The 16190-nt window shown below is 45.4% G+C and overlaps 1 long non-coding RNA gene across 1 annotated transcript; it reads right to left on the reverse strand.

Annotated features, from left to right (window-relative positions):
• Positions 1 to 5725: 5725 nt before the first annotated feature.
• LOC311593271 lies at positions 5726 to 8141 on the reverse strand. Its single transcript, XR_014777647.1, has 3 exons — positions 8072 to 8141; positions 6658 to 7293; positions 5726 to 5953 (listed from the first exon to the last, which is right to left on the reverse strand). It is a non-coding gene; the product is annotated as an uncharacterized lncRNA (long non-coding RNA).
• Positions 8142 to 16190: the final 8049 nt, after the last annotated feature.

Genomic DNA, 16190 nt, shown 5'->3' on the forward strand with positions numbered 1-16190 from the left:
ATCATCAAAAGACTCCTTGCAAGCGCATCGAAGGGGTGATTACTGGCCCATCGTACTAACGCTTGTTCTTTAGGGAACTGTGTGCAGAAATAACTGCCTTTCCAGTTCGAATTGGGAACAAACTGGAGAGGCATTTGCTTTGGGAGACATCAGAAAACGCAGAAGCCTAGTAACACTGGTACATTGTGGCAGAGAGAGAGAGAGATGACAACTCAGAGCGAGGCTGGCTTCTCACTCATTGGTCACAGCGATTCTGTGAGATTTCTTTCTCATTTTATAGGCCATGCTTCCCACTGGCAGCAGCTGAAACAGTTTATTATGCGCATCTGTCACGTGGTCCACTTCATCACCCAAATCTAACTGGGAGAGTAAGTCACCCTAACAAGACCACTCTTAAAACTACTTACAGATGTACTCGTCCTCTGTCGGGACACAAAGAGTTTCCTTGTACTGTGCCACATGATACAGGAAATGCATTATCCCCATCCAAATGCAGGCATACGAGGAGGAAGCATGTGAAAAGAAAGCAGCTCACAAAAGCTCACACAGCGTTTGTGAAAGTCCTTGGAGGAGAGGTTCACACACCAGTGTATGATAACGGCAGATAAACCCCAGGTCTGTGAAGCTCAATTCATTTCAAATGCTAATGTCCACACAGGGGAAGGAAACCACAGCAGCATTCAGCTTTGACACAGCGCTGCTAATCCTTTTTCACTTAGGATTGTCACTGAGTCCCCCAGCGACATGTGGGATCTTGGGCCACTGTGTATGCGTGCTTTTACTCATAGGTGAGTTGTCCTTTTAAACACGGCTTGGGATCTTGAATTCAGAACCAGCAGGTTCACGTTCAGGTCAGTTTGAAGGGACGTTTCTATAGCGTTAGATTTGCCTGCCATTGTTAAATCCCCTGTTTCACATGGCGTGATCAACTCGTGATTCATGCAGTCAGCCAACACATGCTGAAAACGCAGCCTGTGTCCCACCCACTATTCCAGGCACTGGAGATGCAGCAGGGAACAGAGTCCTATATTTATACAGATAATAATTTAGAGAGGGGAGACAGGAAGCAGATAAGTATGTCAGGGACTCTATCAGCCAGGATAGATTACGGCGGTCTATGCCAATAAACACCCTCGTATCTCAGAGGCCTGAAACAACAGAGTTTATTCCTGACCAAGGAGTGTTCACGGAAGGTCAGAAGAAGGGATTTCCCTCTGGGTCACTTCCATCTAGCGCTCAGGCTATTGAAACCACCATGGTATAAGGCTGGTCTTAGGTAGAAGACCAAATGGTGCTCAAATGGTGCATTGATTATCAAAGCTTGTGACTGACACATGACGCTTCTCTCATTTTCTGGCCCAAAACAAGCCACAGCATTACAGCCAGCCACAAAGGGCCAGAAAACGCAGTCATACCACATGTTTAGGCAAGTGAGCCTCTCTTGGCAGGCAGAACTGCCCCAGATGTTGGTGATCCAGATGTTGGTGACTGCAGTGAAGAAAAGCAAGACAGACACAGGAGAAGTCTAGGGGGAGGGGGGGCTGTCTCCGTTTGGTATAGAAGGTCAGAAAGAGTCTCCCTAAAGTGACTTCGGAGGAGCCTCCTCAGGGTGGGGGCAGAGGACAACTTCCTGCAAAGGAAATTGTGAGAGCAAAGTCAGCCTGGCATATTTGAGGGGAGGCATGGAGTTCCAGGTGGCTGGAGTGATGTGAAGGAGGAGACAGCTGTCCAGAATTAAGTCAAAGGGGTTACAGTCATGAGACACAAGGTAGGGGGTCTGGCTGGGCCAGACTTTTGTATGAGGACAAGGTCCAAGTCTTTTAAATAGTTTCCTTTATAAAAGCACATCATAGCAGATGCTCGCTGTTGACTGAATGAACTGAATGTGACACACTTGGTCACAAAGAAGCAAGCACGTTTAAATGAAAGTCAACAAATAATATTACCACTGAGAGATAAAACACCACCGGTACTTTGAGTTATTCAATATGATTTTGAACAATCATTATATTTTATATATTCTTTTACAAGAAATTAATTCTCTTAAAACAACAGCCCTTTTGTTCCGAGTTATAAACCAATATCCTTTTGTGAATGTTTGGGCAAATATTGAAAACTCAACAGGAGAATCCAAGGGTCCGTCATGGGCCCATTGTCTGAGACTGCTGTTAACATTTGGGCATGTTCACAGTCTGCTCTGAACAGCGAACAGGTTCTGTAAGGCCAGTCATTAGCCTGTGTGTGCTTCAGAATCCTCATTAGTACAGTGAAAGGAGTAATAATACCTGCTTTGTAAGGCCGGTGTGACGTGTAACACAATTTTCGTACATAGTCTAATACCTGACAAAAGAAGTGGATAGGGCTGCGCGCTGGTTTTGTATTTCTAAATAGTTTTCATGCTTTATACATTATTTTATCCTTAAAAAAAAAAAGTTGTGTCACCAATATTTCTCCAAATCTTTAGTTCTTTTATACATAGTGAGAGAGTCTCAGGTTGGCCTTGAACTCACTGCTCTCTTCCTCCCTCTGCCTCTGGAGCACTGGAACTAGACAGACACTGCTAGGCCTGCCTTTCCCAACCCTTTTTGAGTGACCACATAACATGAGTGAATAACTTTCTCTAAATCATGCCAGGTTTTCTTTGACTTTCTTCTTTAGGAAATGCTGGACATAAGGAAATATTGAGACGGTCTCAATTTCTCAGAAAAATACAAAGACCTTCTTGGCCTCTGAACGATGTGAAAGAAATTACCAACTTGATCTCCTCAACATTTACAAATATCTTTGTGGAAAGATTTCCAACAAGACATTCCCTTACATAATTCAAGTTCAAACAATAAAATTGGGAAATTAATGTAGATATACTGGAGTCTAATTCCCAGACACTGACCAAAATTCTCATTCTTATCCTCTCTCTAATGTTAAAAAGAAGGTGTGAGGGAGGAATGGGAGGATACAAGGGATGGGATAACTATTGAGACATAAAATGAATGAATTAATAAAAATTTTTTTAAAAAAAGTGTGTGTATGTGTGTGTGCGTGTGCGTGTGTGTGTGTGTGTGTGTGTGTGTGTGTGTCGAGAAAAAGTGTCAGATGCCTTGAAACTGGAGGTACAAGCAGCTTATCAATCCCTGATGGGTGCTGAGGACCAAACCCAGGTCCTTTGGCAGAGCAGCTCGGGTTGCTTCTTGTGTTGTTTTAGAGACAGGGACTCACGCGGCCCTGCTCAGCCTCCAACTTTATATGTAGCCAGAGCTGAGAACTAACCCTAGAGCCTCGATAAGCAGTTGACCGATGGTACCACATGCCCAGCCCCTCTCTGCTTCTTAACAACAAGTTCTAATTTATAGAAAAGGATTCCAGCCCCAAGCTACATACTTAAATTATGTGTCATGTCTTCTTCATCTCTTTTACTCTGGAATAGTTCCTGGAGTTTTTACTTGGCTTTCAAATCCTAAACACTTGACGAACATGAGCCCGTGTTTTGCATCAGAATGTCCTTCGCTGTGTTTGCCTGGTATATTAGTTCTTAGGAGTACTGCAGAGGCCACACCTGCTCTTCTTACTGAGTGCTGTGCTGTATAGCATGTCCACGTTGGCTTTAACACCCCATGATGGAGAATTTTCCTGGACAGACTTCCCTTGTCCCCACCAGGCTCTGGTATCTTGCATCAAGCGACCTCTCTTGGGGGATGCCCTCTTCAGTTTGCCTGGACTCCAACACATGCAGTAGGCTACTTTGTTTTTTGTTTTTGTTTTTGTTTTTTTTTTTGCAAAAAATTTCCTATACCTTAAGTGGCATCTGAAACCATGTGCCAGACTGCAGAGTTGGGATCCTCAGCTCACCTAGAGTCCCAGTCCCCTGCACTACACCATCTTCTCAGTCCTCTTTGGGTTTGACCCTCCGTGGGAGACTGACGCTAGCAGGGATGTCTTCCTCGTCCTTGGCCTAACCCTGCAGAAACCCTTCCATGAGAGCCCCTGCCTTCCCCCATTCTTCTGATGCTACACTTCCTTACGAGTCACATGATTTATGTAAGTTGTACTTGCGGCTGGAGAGATGGCTCAGAGGTTAAGAGCACTGATTGTTCTTCCAGAGGTCCTGAGTTCAATTCCCGGCAACCACATGGTGGCTCACAGCCATCTATAACATGATCTGATGCCCTCTTCTGGCCTGGAGGTGTACATGCAAGCAGAGCACTGTATACAAAATAATAAATAAATATTTAAAAGTTGTACTACTACTCAGATGAAAACAAGTTTCCACTGGAGATATTGTTGATGGTCTTTTGGTAAGGATTGGTGTACTTTCACTTCAAAAAGTAAAAAATAATTTGGGTAGTAAAACATACGTATATATGATTCATCTGAGATGTTCATTGCATTACCACATACTTTAGAGTCATCGCTTCATGTTAAAATTGAGTTGACACTGTAGGGTCACTCATGTGACAATATTTAAAACTTTTAATGTGTCGGTAGCCATTTTGTTGGCCTATCTTAGCATCAGAATAACCAAAACTACCTTAACTGTTGATTAGTGACATTCACATTGAATTATCTTACCAGTTTTTAAAAGGTTTTTTATCTTTTTATTTTTCTGGTTTTTTTTTTTTTTTTGAGGCAGGGTTTCTCTGTGTAGCCCTGGCTGTCCTGGACTCCCTTTGTAGACCAGGCTGTCCTCGAACTCATAGCAATCTGCCTGCCTCTGCCTCCTGAGTGCTGGGATTAAAGGTGTGCACCACTACGCCCGGCTATCTTATCAGTTTTAAAGCTAAAACTTTTCAGATCACTGAGTTTGATCTCTTTAAGTTGTTTTGCTTTGTTGAGACAGTGTCTTGACATGTAGCCTGGGCTAACCTGAAACTCACTATGTAGCCTGGGCTAATCTGAAACTCACTATGTAGCCTGGGCTAACCTGAAACTCACTATGTAGCCCAGGGTGTCCTTCCCTTTGCAGCATTCTCTCACTTTAGCCTCTGGATGCTGTGGTTATGAGCATAAAAACACCAAACCGGCTCCTCCACCCCCTTTACCTTCTTTGTGTGGGGGTTTAGTATCTTAATTTATTTAATAGATTTATTTTGATTTTTTCCATCATAAAAACAATCAGGCTCCTACCTTAATTGTCACAGACTAGTGAGAAAAGAGCAAGGACAATTTAATACACAAATGATGCATTCATGCAGAGTGAAGGCCAGATGAATCATGGCGCCCGGCACAAATGAAATTTCACAGTAGTTCAAGTAGAAAAACATGCTGAGGAAACGAAGCCATTAGAGCCTCATAGTAGCTCACGAGCAAAGCTGTCACTTTATTCAGCTAATATTATATGTTAGTCTGGTTTTGTTTATGTGACATTAAAACCTGCAAATATTCTCCGTGATGAACTTCCTTTTAGATTATTGTATGTAGAGGAGTGTTTTGCCTACATGCATGTCTGTACCCCACATACATGCCCGGTGCCTTCAGAGGTCAGAAGAGGGCATTAGATTCCCTGGAACTAGGGGTAAAGATGGCTGCGAACCATGGTGTAGGCACTGAAAGCAGGTCCTCTCCGCAGGAGCGAGCAAGTGCTCTTAACTGATGAGCCATCTCTCCAGGCTTATCAAGAACTTTTTATGAAAAGCTTTATTTCTTTATTTTTAAAGTATCAGTGTTGTACCATTTTTAAAAATAAGTTGTGCTGGGCTGGAGAGGTGGCTCAGCTGTTAAAGGCCAGGCTCACAACCAAAAATGTAAAATCAGTTGGGCTAATCATAGTAATGAACGGGGGGGGGGGGGGGGGGGGGAGGCGGGGGGGGGTGCTGGATAGGTGGCTCCGTTGTTAAAAGTGCACATAGCTCTTTAAGAGGACACAAACCTGGTTCCCAGCATCCATATTAAGAGGTTCACAATCACTTATAACTCCAGGCCCCAGGGCAGATCCAATGCTTCTGGCTTCCGTGGGCACCTGCAATTGTGTCCACATACTCTTATACACACATACACACATAATGAAACATAAAATACATTCTAAAAATTACACACACACACACAAAAAACCAACAACAACAACAACAACAACCCCAATTAACTGGTGACTTCAATTGAGCAAGCTGATAGCTGATAGGAGGAAGAAGCGTTAAGAATCATGATTGTGAGTTACATTTATTAGTTACATTGAAGTCATTGTGCTCAAATCAACCTCTGAAACATAAAGGCATACCATCACCCTACTGTGCTTTTATATTACATAAATCCACTACAACTAACCTAACACTGGACATTCAGTTTAGCAGTAAGTTTCACCTAGAACTGATGTTTACTTATTTGAATTTACCAGGTTATTTTTTTTTTTAACTAAACCTTCATGTATGTATGTATGATTTTTTTTCTTATAGCTATTTAAATTGTGGTTTTAAAAGCTTGTAAAATTGAGGAGACGCCTCAGTGGTTAAGAGTACGGGCTGCTCTTCCAGAAGACCCAGGTTCAATTCCCAGCACGATAGCTCACAACTGTCTGTGACTCTCCTGCCAAGGAATCTAGGCCTTGCTTTCCTCGTACCAGGCATGCACATGGTACACAGACATGCATGCAGGCAAAACAACCATGCACATAAAATAAAATGTTACAAAATTGGGCTTGGGAGAGACCTCAGTAGATAAACCACTTACCACAGAACTATGAAAATCCTGGAGGCACGGCAGCCTGCCTGTAAGCCCCGAGCTCAGGCAGCGAAGACAAGAGACGCCCAGTGCAAACTGTGAGTGTCAGGTTCAGCAAAGGTAGCCTGCATTAGTAAAGTGGAGAGTGATCGATGAAGATGTAAAGCACTGCCCTCCAAACATCACACACACACACACACACACACACACGCACACGCACACGCACACGCACACGCACACGCACACGCACACCTGAGTCCATACATACGCAAAAAATATAAAATGTACCATAGTAACCAATATCTGCAATGTTGGGCAACAGATCTCCAGGATTTTTTTTTTCCCTTTGTGTTCAGTTTTTAATCAACTATTACTAGAGAGCATTTACACCTAATTATATATTTGTATATATTTAAGAAACATTTCAATGAGCTGTTTAAGTCACTGTCGGGGGGTGGAGCTTCCAAGAGAATTTTTCCTTAAGAAACTGAAAGGTGTGGTAGCTCTCCTGCAGTTTAATGCTTGCTCTGCCAGCCCTCCTGGCTTTCCCCTGCGTTTGGCCTACCCCGTAGCCTGGGTTGGAGATGACAATGCAGCACTTGAGAGCACAGCAGCGTTCCCAACCTGAACCCAGGTTTTCCGTCTCTAATAATAGATATAACGTGAACACGATACAGCTTTTCAAATTATTTCCAGCACACTTACAGATCTATTGTCCTATCTTTGAGGCCCCCCCCACCCCCCCAGTCAGGTTCCCCTTTAAAGTCAGCGTCATTACATAGTTTCCGCTGTTGCCCCTTTAATCACTCTAGCTAGTGCTGCCCAGGGCCTTGCTGCTTGGCAAGCTGTAGCTTGGGGGAAGGAGGCTGTCTCCAGGGTCCCCCCCCAACCTGCCCCCCCCCCCCGACTGTTCTCTGAGTCTCTTCTGTGGCTTCTCTCTGACCTTGTTAAGAAAACAAACTATGCTCCAGAAAGGCTCCCTGGAAGTTTTAGGCTTAAGAACTTGTATTATTGACATTTCATAAGGCTTCATTTTTTCAAACTGTGAGATTTTTGTTGTTAGAATTTGCTGTTAGATTTGGGGAGGGAGGGGGAGTCAAAATTGGTCTGCTGAGATGGCTCAGCCGATGAAAGCACTTGCCGCCAAGTCTCATGACCTGAGCTTGACCACCACCCCCCCCCCACCCCCCAGAAGCCTTGTTGGGAGGAGAGAACCAATTCCACAAAGTTGTCTGACCTCCACATATGCAATGCCTACAACACACTTGCGTGTGCATGCGCGCTTGTGTGCACACACACACACAAACACACACACACATAGTAAAATGTAAAAGTAACCAAAGTCCCAATAAATATTCCTTAACCATGAGATGCAGGGCTAGATTAGAGCACAGCGAAGGCAGGAGGCTTTTTGAGAGCTTACTGCACACAGGCACAACTGTAGACACTCTCTCTCCTTCAGCTAATTCTCACAACCCTCCCTGGGAATCAGGTCCTTTTCGCCCAGTAGTTGGCTGCTACAGAGTAAAGTCACATGCTTAAGGTCACATGACATGTAAGAGATCCAAACCTAGGTGTGCCTGACTGACGCTGTACCACACACGAGAACTATTTGGGAGCATGCCACAGATTTGGCTTGGCAGCGTCGCAGGCCCCCATGCTGTGGCTAGGGAGCTTGGACAATGCTCATTCATAGAAATCCTTTACCCATCCTGGCAAGGTACCATTCTCCGCTCTCTTGCTTGTTTGTATATTTAGCTGAAAGGCTCAGCTGTCAATATTTCCCAGACCCTACTAAGCAGAGTTCAGAACTTCACTTGCTTTGCCCCAGCTCTCCCAGCACCAGTCAGTGTTCCGCTAGCCCTGCCGTGAAGCCTGTGTCCTGACCTTCCTACCTGTGACAGACAGTGTCATCTGGCCCTTTCCCAGGCACGGAGCTGGGCTGTAATGTAAAGTTTTGGTTTTTTTTTTCATAAACTCAATTGCATTAAGGGAATATGTTTTTGTTCTAATCCCAAGTGTGAGGTTTTAGCTTGAGCTTTAGCTGGTCCACACCTGCAAATTGTCTCGTGCAGGGCATGGCTTTTGCCGGGAGGTAAGGCCTTCCTCAGGCAGCACTAAGAAGGGAGGGGTATAAATAAGAGCACAAAGCGAGCGTGGCATGGCATGTGGTGTTGGCATGTGGAGTGCAGTAGTTTGAAGAGGACCAGAGACTGGCAGGTGACGTGGTTTGGGGCAGACAGATGGAGAGAAACACATTGGGGAGCAGTGGCTTGGAGGAGACTGCTGGCTGTATCTGCTGTTGGCAGAGACTGGTATAGTCCCAAAGAACTCAACTGACCCTAAACAGACAGAAGAAGTAAAGGAGGGCCCCTCTCCCCACTAACCTTCTCTCTTCTACATAAGGTTGGGAGGCTGGAAGGGAGGTTGAGGCCAAAACACCCCAAATAAAGTGGAGTTGAAAAGAAAGAGTGCTCCACTGGGCTGCTCTTTAGAGAGGTGTGATGGATGGCCAACGGTCTGCGCTGTCATTTATTGGTTGACTAGATCCATTCTGCAGCGCTGTGAAACACTTTCCCCATTTCTTTCATTCTGTCTCTTAATCTCTTATCTCATTTTCATAGTGATTTATAGGAGCCTTGAATACAATAATCTGAAAAGTGTGTGTGGGAAGGAATAGGTCTTCTGTTTATTACGGGGAAAAAAAAATACACATTCGCCTGCTTCTTTGAAGATTTGACCCAGAAACCGATCATCAGTCAAAGGTTACATGACGGTCAGAGGCCAAGAGACCAAGTTCGTGACCTAATGAGCTTCTCCTCACCCTCACACCTTACCTCCCAGCTGCATTTTAAGCAGTTGCAGAGCAAGGATGTGTGTTATTTCTCTGTATGCGCACACTGCCTCGGGAGTAGTAGGCAGTGAGCAAGGAGCTGGAGACCGGGTGTTGGTTTCTTAGTTGCTATGGCAGCTGCTCAACGCCTTTCTGCATGGCAGCTTCACTGGAAAAGGCAGCAAAAGAGGACTGGAGCTCCCAACTCAACCCTGGGGTGTCTGAGACTCTGCTTCATGTGTCCTTTCAGAGGCTAATGAGTGATATACTGGTACCCAGAGACTCAGTTTGGGAACCTGGAACTTAAAAGCCCGAATGTGGAGATGCTCTCTCCACATACTTTGTGACACACAGCTTAAGCATCCCTCCCAGCATCGCCTGAAACAGTCAGACACTAGTCTCGGTCAACAGTGGACTGAGTAGCCGCCCCTACACACAGGACATGCCCCCCAGATGCTCTTCTCGGTGACACGGATCTTGGGCCTCCCCTTCGTACAAGGCTGTTAAAGGCCAGGCTCACAGATGCTTGGCTTGGTTGAAGGGCTGTCACTCGTTCACCGAGGAGATGAATGAATGAATGGCTTCACTTAGGGAAACCTGGTAAATGAGATGAGCACAACTTTTTTTTAAAAAACAAGACAGAGAAAACATGTATTCTCTCACTGATGACTAAGGACATTATTTGTAAAAGTAGTCAAGTGTTGGGAGAACTACAGTGTAATCAGGAGCTTTGTTTGTTTGCTCGCTTGTTTGCTATGTTTTAAGACAAGGATTTGCTCTGTAGCCCAGGTTGGCCTTGAACTCACCATTGTAGCCTGCCTGGCCGTGAACTTGCAGAGATCTTTTTTCTCTTAAGCCTTCCAAAATGCTGTAATAACAGGGGTATGTCATCACGCCCAGCTTCTTAGCTGGAACTTCTGAGGGGTTGTCTTAGGGTTTCCATTGCTACGTTGAAACACCGTGACCAAAAAGCAAGGTGAGGGGCAGCAAGGGTTTATTCAGCTTACACTTCCACATCATTGCCATCAGTGAAGGAAGTCAGGACAGGAACTCAAGCAAGGCAGGCACCTGGAGGCAGGAGCTGATGCAGAGGCCGTGGAGGGTGCTGCTTACTGGCTTGCTCCTCATGGCTTGCTCAGCCTGCTTTCGAATAGAACCCAAGACCACCAGCCCAGGAATGGCACCACCCACAATGGGCTGAGCCCTCCCCCATCAATCAGTAATTAACAAAATATCTACAAGCCTGTCTACAGGCCGATCTTACAGAGGAATTTTTCCTAATTGAGCTTTCCTCCTCTCAGATGGTTTGGCTTTGTCAAGTTGACATAGAACTGTCCAGCACAGGCCTATTTATTACCACAGTATAGGAATCTGAACCACTGAAGCTGTGGCTATTCTGATTTCACTTGGGTACAAATTAGATATAAGGTTGCTTTTGTAAATATCACTTGGCAACATTGTAAAAGTTGCATATAATGATTTGTTTTTTTAGTCCGTTGTGCTGGTTTGAATAAGAATGGCCCCCCATAGGCTCACAGATTGAAGTTCTTGGTCAGCAAGGAGTGGCACTATTTGGAAGGATTGGGAGGCGTGGCCTTGTTGGAGGAGGTGTGTCACTAGGGGTGGGCTTTGAGTTTTGAGAAGCCCAAGCCATGCTCAGAGTCTCCATTTTCCTGCTTCCTGCAGATCTGCATGAAGAACTCTCAGCTACTGCTCCCGCACCATGTCTGCCTGCTGGCATGCTTCCACCATGACGACAGTGGACTAAGCCTCAGTCCAAAGTATAAGCCAGCCCCAGTTAAATGTTTTCTTTTATAAGTTGCCTTGGTCAGGGTGTCTCTTCACAGCAATAGGACTGTGACAAAGACATCTGCTCAAAATATCCTCATGGGGCTGGAGAGATGGCTCAGAGGTTAAGGGCGCTGACTACTCTTTCAGAGGTCTTGAGTTCAATTCCCAGCAACCACTTGGTGGCTCACAACCACCTATAATGTGATCTGCTGCCCTCTTCTGGCCTGTAGGTGTACATGCAGGCAGAGCACTGTATGTGTAATCACAAACAAGTCTTAAAATAACAACAACAACAACAAAATATCTTCATAACAAAACCACGTTGTCAGAATGTCAGCTGTCACTTCCATCGGAATGCCAGTTTCTGTTCCTTTGTCACTGGTGTCTCCTAAGTGTGCAACTGCTGACCTCTAAGGGCAGAGGACCAGGCACCTGCACTTGTTAAGACTGTGGCAAGAAGTAAGCACAAATGTATCCTGTCAAGTCTGTGCTGGTAAGAGCAGTAGAGGCTTAACGCCTGACACGATAGATAGCTTGAATCAGTTCTTAAGTCGGCCATTTCTCTTACTGGGGCCAAAGGTGAGGAAATGTGTAAAAGGCCAGCCAAGGTGTCACCTCAGGCCGATAGCTGGCTGGACAAACAAGCTATCCTTGCATCTATTTGCCACAGCCATGTTCACAAACTGTTGTAGGAGCCATTGAGAACGAGCACTTGTTTTAAAGGTTTATTTGAAGATATATATATATAGATTTCTAGTCACAAAGGACACTGAGAACAGTTATTTTACTTTATTATAACTTGGGTCTTATGAAAATTAAATGTAAGCTTCCTAAGTCTTTAGCTTGGAGGGGGATTTTTATAAAAATCTCCACATTTGTGTGTATTTCAGACTCAAGGATCTACCTCCCTGGAACCTACTGGAGAAGGATTTCAAACCAAGGAAACATAAGTTCTCTCGGGCTTTAGAGTAAACAAACTGTGGATAACAACAGATTGGGGAGTAAAATCAGTCAGTCTCTGAACTCGAGGAACCTTGACAGACAAAACGCAAGATGCTAAATCAGTCAGGACTTATCTTTACCTAAACACACCTCTCTGATCACAGAGGAAGAAGCCTTTGGCCAATGCCAGCGTGAAGTCCAGATCACACGTTGTACGGGAGATGAACTCAGAACCAGCAGTTTTCTACTCAATGCATTGCCTGAGAGGCCAAAGGCCAGGCAGGTAGGGTGAGGCCCAGCTGCCGCTGTGTGGCGAGGCTGGCAGCCAAGCCTACACCCAGCCTTTCCAAAGCGTCCCTGGGATACACTGATTGCATTTCCCTCACTAGAGCCTCGGGCTGATTGAGCAACGGCCAACTTCTCTGGGTAACAAAGAGAGGGGAAAGTAATCCAAACACAGGTTTTATTATAAAATCCAGGGAGTGAGGGAAGTGTGTTTATTCTGTAAGATAGCACACCTGCTCAGGCCCGGGAGCCTCATTTCCATCAGTTGCCATGGCAAACTCGTTATACTTCAAGGCCATGTGGCTTTGTTTCCTTTTGAAATCTGGTCCTTGTCCTACCTTCCCTAACAACTCCAACACAATGGCACGGGAGGGGGGGTGGGGGGGGCTGCGACAGCATAATTGATTTTTCCTTCTCTCTGTCACCAGTTCACATTTGCTCTGCACAGGCCTGAGTCTGCCTTCTCCTTTGAACTCCTTGCTAACCGCGAAGGCTTGCTTCTGGAAAGCGATCCTCATTAGCATTCCAGGTCTCTCTTCCCTGTCAGCAAATAACAAAGCCTACATCAATGGCCTCCTTCCTCCCTGCTTTCCTGAGTGGCTCAGTTCCGTGTTTTGCTGCTCATCCAGGTGCCCAGGCAAACAACTCCTGGCTCAAAAGCATGCAGGAGAGAGTAAAAATAGACCAGCAGCTTGGATGCATACCAGAACAGCTACCTCATCGCACACTAAGCCTAATGGGATCCGTCAGGCAGGAGGAGTCCTTTGGCACTCACCTTCTCTCAACCCCTTCCTCCCTCCCCTCCCCCTCCCCTCCCCCACCCCCCAGCTGCCTTCTTCCATCAGCACCTTCCCGGTGAAGGGAGCAAAGGGAGGTCAGGCGGGAACAAGAAAGATGTGCCCTAGTGGTTTCAGCTTACAAGCCCTAAGTGAGCTGGGGGCTGTGGTTCCGCCTTCCTCGCGTGAGCAGGCCCAGAGCTTGTCACATCTGCCCAGCGACACTGACCCACACTTCTCACTGCTCAGCAACGTCCTCAGAGCTTCCTAAACTGTCCAAAGAAAGGTGACCTGGGACCACACCCAGAAGTTCCCTGAGAAAGTGAACACAAAAGGGTCCCCCCCCACCCCCACCCCCGCCCCCTGCACTGACCATTCCTTCTGTAGCTCCCACCTGCTTGGCTAGAAGCGAAGGGCGTGTGAGTAAATGCACGGTCACACTCTGAGGGCCGCTGGCACCCTTGGGAGTCTACTTCTCACTGTGTGTTCTGTGTTCTCAAGAAAAAAAGGGGAGGGCGGAGGAGGGAAGAGTTCGTATAAAGTTAGGAACCTGCTTCCCAGCTACAGGCCTCCCAGGATGCTAACTATATTGATGAGGTTCTTCTGTGCTGTTTTATGCCCCACGGTGAACGTACTGTTTTTGCAACCAGCCCCTCCTTTCTTGCCACCCCCCCCCCAACTTTCCTAAGGGCAGTTACCCAGCCATTTCTTCATATTTCTTTGTAGTGTCAGAAGGATACAAAAAAAAAAAAAAAGGAGTTTCCCAGTACCTAAAGAATAGAAACATTTTTTAAAACTATTAATGTTTTGGAGTTTGGTATGAGGGTGCGAGCACACACGCACACACACACACACACACACACAGAGCTTTAAAAGAGATTGACCTAATTGCAGACTTTTGTCTTTAAGCTTTAGGGAGGGCCTGGGGATTTTTACATTGGCCCAAGTGTCACATAGAACCACTGCAAACTAAGTAAGCCAGACCGCTTGAAGAAGAGCCACACTCCATACGATCACAGCGTTAATTAATTCCCGGAAGAGACCCTCCCAGCACAAGTTGTGACATGATCCTTTACTCTCCCAGCCACAGCAGACAGAGGTGATCTTCCCTCAGGCCTCCTGCGTCTTCAGGGAGGGAACTCTCATTGTAGATGAGTCTCTAAGTAAGAACCAGAAAGTTCCACAGGCTCACCAGCCTTGCAGCGAGACGAGTGGGGCTGTAGCCCTGGAATGAACGTGCAGGCATCACAGGAGTTTGGGATCCTGCTTCCTTGCTGCATAAAACCAAGCCACTGGATCCTTTCCAAATGGAAAATTTACAGCAGAAATGAATGACTTGAAAATGTCATTCACTGGGCTGGAGAGATGGCTCAGAGGTTAAGAGCACTGCCTGCTCATCCCAAAGTCCTGAGTTCAATCCTAGAAACCACATGGTGGCTCACAACCATCTATAATGAGATCTGGTGCCCTCTTCTGGCCTGCACGCACACATGCAGGCAGAATACTGTATACATAATAAACAAATCTAAAAAGAAAGAAAATGTCATTCACTTTGCTGTTTTTTGTTTTTCTGTTTGTTGTTGGGTTGTCTCATATAGAGCCGTTTATGCTGGAAAAATAGCACAAGATTTTCTGTGATGAGAGGTGTAGCTTCTTTGATTCCTCCCCCCACCCCCGCCCCCGCCCAGTTTAATCTACCTTTTTCATTGCATCTGCTATTAGGAGAGGGTCCCCCAGATTCTTCCAGGCACATTCAAGAGAAACAGAAAGACTGCATCATCTCAGTGACCACAGGACTTCGCAATCCGTTTGGCAGAGGTGGTGGTGACAGAGTGGATATGGTGGCTGATGATGTGGCTGGGGTTAGGAAAAAAGCTCTTAGCAAAGCATCCCAGAATCATGATGCAAAGTCCAAACTGGAGAGCTTGCATGCTGGTGGAGGTGACTCAGGAGAGTCTTCACAGGGGTGGTTTGCTTAAGGGAAAAAAAGGAAGACAGTCTCTATAGCAATGAACCTTCTGGGACCGCACTTAGGAAAAGGTTCAATGCTTTGACTGTAGCCATGTGCTGAAACATTTTTGAACTGTATAGAAGTTAAACTAGACGAGCAAGTATTTTGAAGCCAGAGATTGAAATTAAAATTAGCCACTAAATATAAAAAAAAATAATCAAAATCTATACCTAGTACATCTGCCCCCAAGTCAGTTTATGAATAACTAGCATCATAGAGCTACAAGGTTATTTTTGCTAAGTCAGCCCTACCCTCAAAATAGCTACAAATGGATACACAAGGACGAGGATAATGTTTAAACAAACCAGGTGTTAATCTGAGTATCAATGTTCTAAAAATAATTGTAAAAATTCCTCTGCTAATGGTGGGCATCAGATTTCATAGACACTTCAGAGCCAAGTTGTCATCTTTAGGTGAGTATGATCTCACACACATACACACACACACACACACACACACATGCATACACACACACACACTTTGTGGGGGTTGTTTGGCTGGCTTGTGTGTTTTGCTACCACTGCTATCACTTGTAACACTTTAAGGACTGTTTGGGGCACACGAGGGACCTTTTTCTTACTCATCTGGGATAGGAAGGACGGAAGGGACTAGCAGCTGTGTGCTCGGGGAAAGTCTCTGAAGTGGAAGGAGGGTTAATAACATTACATTCTAAGTGTTGCAAACTGGAAACATTTCAAGGAAATAATTGCTGGGCTATTTCTGCAGACGTAGAATCCTCAATAACGGTCTCACCTCAAACCAAAACAATAATGAAGAGAAAAAAAGACTTGAAGTTCGTGTTTGGAATGTTTTCCAGGAATTCAGAGTTGGCCAAACAAAAAGATTCCGTTCAGTCTGAAATGCCACAAAAGTAGTTATTATTGCCACAAAGTCATACAAATGA

Source organism: Acomys minous, assembly GCF_964271855.1.
Source record: "Acomys minous genome assembly, chromosome: 3".
In the NCBI taxonomy this organism is placed as follows: Eukaryota; Metazoa; Chordata; class Mammalia; order Rodentia; family Muridae; genus Acomys; species Acomys minous.